Below are 4,077 nucleotides of genomic sequence, written 5' to 3'. Positions count from 1 at the left end.
TCAAAGTTGTGCTAACTTATTGAGTTACCTTCCACAAGAAAAGCAAAGCGACCTGAAAGAGTTATTACTATCTTGTGGAGAGATATGCGGAAATAAACTAAGAAGTACGAACATAATTGTGCGTGATTTGGATACAGGAGATGCTGTTCTGATTAAGCAACATCCTTTTAGGCATGAACCTCCAAAATTGGCACAGGTACACAAGGAGTAGAGCGCATGCTCAAGATGGCATAATTGATGGGAGTTACAGTGACTGGACCTCACGTATAGTCATGGTACCAAAGCCAGATGGCCCCCAACGGTCATGTGTGGACTATCACAATGTCAACGCCGTTACAAAGACTGATGTATATCCAATTCCAGGTTTGGAGAACTGTGTCGAAAAAGTGGGAGAAGCTACTTACATTTCTAAGTTGGACTTGCTCAGAGGCTACTGGCAGGGACCTCTGTCAGAGAGAGCAAATGCAATTTTGGCTTTTATAACGCCAAATGGACTATATCAGTTCAAAATCGTGGCATTTGGTATGAGAAACGATCCAGCCACATTTCAGAGGCTGATAATAGGTCATTGCCAGATTACCCAATTATGTGGTTTTTAGTCAGTCATGAAAGGAATATTTACAGCATTTATCAGACTTGTTTGATTGACTTCAGAGGGCAAGCTTGGTGGTAAACCTAGCTAAAAGGGAATTTGAGAAAGCCCAAGTCACGTTCCTGGGTCTCGCTACTGGACATGGACCAATGGCCCCATGGGATACAAAACAAAAGTGGTCATGCTTTATAAGTGACCAGTATAATGAACGGAGAGTGGTGAGCTCTTTTCGCTGAACCAGCTGAACTGAGCAGTTTTCAGTTGAGTCTTCAACTGGGAAGTTCAACTGTGAGCCGTGTGGAACCTCTCTCTCTCTCTTCTGACCTTCAACTTCAACCTGGAAGTTTGTGTTGCATTTATACTGGTGTTTAGTGGGAGCTTATTGGGACAGTTGTATATATTCGGAATAACATAATTATGTCTAGCTGAATAGGTTGAATTCTGTCGTGATTCTTTATTCTGTTCTTTATGCTTCATTGTGTAAGTTTTGGTCTGTTTTAAAACCTCGTAGTCAACCTAGCTAAATTACTCTGGGTAATTTTCATTGTACACTTACCGAAACAAATTGCAAAGGTATGCGCTGGGCTGCCTGCTTAAAAGTGTTTTGAATATTCTAGCCTAGTTCATAACATCTCGGAGATGAAAGATGCCTCCTTGGGACTTGGCACAAGCCAATCACTTTCCCTCCTCATGATCAGTAAAGTACGTTAATATAACACGTGTGTACCATTAGCAATGGAGCCAGGAGGAACAACATGGAGCAGCCTGTCTCTGCAATCTATGCCTCATTGGTTTGTCGTGTTGCAGCAACAGTGACATCCTCCTATTTAAGTGTAACAGATTAGACGGGCTGAATGGCCTCTTCTGTTTATGTGCCAGTGTCTCGAGGAACTGAATGTCTTCATCCTGGCCCGAGGGCAGAGGTTCAAGGACTTCAGTCGGAAACCCATGGTTCCTGCCTACCAGCGTGTTGTGCTGACTAGACTCTATCTTCCTGAGTTATAGGAGACAAACAGAAGGCTGGAAGAACACAACAAGCAAGGCAGCATCAAGAGCTAGGAACGAAAACATTTCAGATGTAACCGTTCTTCAGAACTGGGTTGAGGGGTAGGGGGAGCTTCAGATAAAGAGGGAAGGGAGTGGTTGGGGTGGGGAGATCAGGGGGGTGGTGAGTTACGGCTATGTGGACACAAGTGGTGGGTGCAACATGGTTGGGTAATGGGAGGGATGAATTCGGTTGGGAGCTGAAAGGTCGGGTCGTTAGGTGGAATGGAAGACTTCCCAGTCAATTCGTATTTCAATTCTCTTTCCCAATCCGTTTCCAACATGGCCATCCTTGGCCTCCTCCATTGCCACAAGAACCAAAACATAATTTGAAGGAACAAGATCTCATCTGTCACCTGTGCAGCCTCCCCCGGAGACTCAACATTGAATTCTCCAATTTCAAATAACCTCCCTTCCAATCTCCCGACTCCCTTCCCTTGCCCTCCTCTCCCTTCCATTCCTCTGAGCAACCTTTTGTCCAACTGGATTCAACCCTCCCATAAACATCTCGCTGATACCCTTTATCTGTGTTCACTTATCCACACCTCGCCCCTCTGCCTCCTCCTTCCTCACCCGCACTTTATCTATATAACCCCTTACTCCCATCCACAGTCCTGATGAAGGGTTATATCCAAGGCGTTCACTTCTCAAAGTCTTGATGCTGCCTTGCTTATTCTGTTCTTCCAGCTTCCTGCCTGTGTAATTTGAATTCCAACTCCTGCTTTTATTTTAAATTGTCTTCTTGTGTAACAAATAGGAGTGAGTGAACGCATTGCATCTGTTGTTATCCAACAGATCAGATGGGCTGAATGGCTTTCTTATATTACTGTGAAACCAGCTAGAATTGCTGAAGGGGTTCCTCTTTATTTTAATCGTGGGAATGTTTAGTGTCCAGCAGTGCTTTTGATTCATGTTACCTTTACATTAAATGTTTTTTAGATTTGATACTTTAGTACTTTAGGAGGTGACTCATTGTTCTGACATTGTACAATCTTCACAGAACATCCCCACCTCTGATCGTATGACAGAGAGAAATACATTGATGAAGCAGCTGAAGATGTTTTTGCCGAAGAAGCTACCCTGAAGATTGCCCACAGGGATATCCAGGGACTGGGAGGATTGATGTCCACCAGCCCCATTGTGCTCTAAATGATTCAACCAGTGGGGAGTTTACAACTGATTCCCATCAAGTTCAATTTTGTTCAGTCTCCTTGACATCTTGCTCAATCAAATACTGCCATGATATCAGGGCCAGTCACTTTACGCTGTGTTCATACCTTCTATCCATTTCAATAGGCCAAGGCATATGTTTGGGGAGGTTTGCTTCTCTCAGAGGGAAATGACGATTGGGGACCAGACAGTTAGGGGAGGCCAAATCACTGAAATGTTGGGGGGTGCGAGTTTGTGTCAGTGGAGTTTGACCCGACAGAGAGTCGATGGCTACAAAGAATTGGGCATAAAGGAGAAATTGTGGCCAAGTGCAGATCAGCCCTGACTTGCTGAATGGAAGGGCAGGTCTGAGGGGCTATGTAGCCTGGTTTTATTCCAGTATACCCCATAGTTCAGTCACTTTGCGGCCTCTTCCATTTCCTCTGTGACTGACTTCAAGTAGATGAATAGACTGATCCTGTTGCTGTGTAACTGGATACTGGTGCTGCATGATCTGGTTACAGTTTTATAGGCCGAGGGGTTTATTGCCTCCTCCTGTAATTGTATATCAGGCTCCAGGGCTGAAAAACCTCATTCTGTTCTGGTGTAAATGAAATCCATATTGACTAAATCTACCGCCCTTGGAGAAAGTGAGCACAGCAGATGTTGGAGATCAGTGTCGAAAAGTGTTGCACTAAAAAAAAACACGGCAGGTCAGGCAGCATCAGAGGAACAGGAGAATCGATGTTTTGGACGTTCCTGATGAAGGGCTTATGTCTGAAACATAGATTCTCCTGCCCCTCGAATGCAGCGTTTTTCCAACACCACATGTTTCGACGTCTACTGCCCCACGCATGTCAATCTTCCTAGTCACATCATCTAATTACTTTAAAAAAAATTGTCAAGCACTAACTTCCTCGCACAAAGCCACACTTACTATTCTTAGTCAAAGCCTGTCTTTCTAAATGCATGTACATCTTATCCCTCAGAACCTTCTCAAGTAACTTACCTACCACGGATGTTAAACCTACTGGTCTGTAGTTCCAAAACTTTTTGTTGTTCAGTTCTTCTTGAAAAGGGCACCTATTTGCTACCTCCAGTCTTCCGGGACGTGCCCTGTGGTTAATGATGATCAACATTAGAAGCCAGGGTCCCCGCAAATTCTTCTGGGCCCCTTGAGGGGTGCTTCTTGAGATATCGGGTAAAGGACCATGAGATTTATCCACTTTCAACATTCTAGTACTTCCAAAATCTCCTCTACTATGATATGGATCGTCCCTTAGATATCACCA

Source organism: Hemiscyllium ocellatum, unplaced genomic scaffold, assembly GCF_020745735.1.
Source record: "Hemiscyllium ocellatum isolate sHemOce1 unplaced genomic scaffold, sHemOce1.pat.X.cur. scaffold_356_pat_ctg1, whole genome shotgun sequence".
In the NCBI taxonomy this organism is placed as follows: Eukaryota; Metazoa; Chordata; class Chondrichthyes; order Orectolobiformes; family Hemiscylliidae; genus Hemiscyllium; species Hemiscyllium ocellatum.
The sequence above is the reverse complement of the archived record's forward strand: the minus strand, read 5'-3'. Positions refer to the sequence as shown.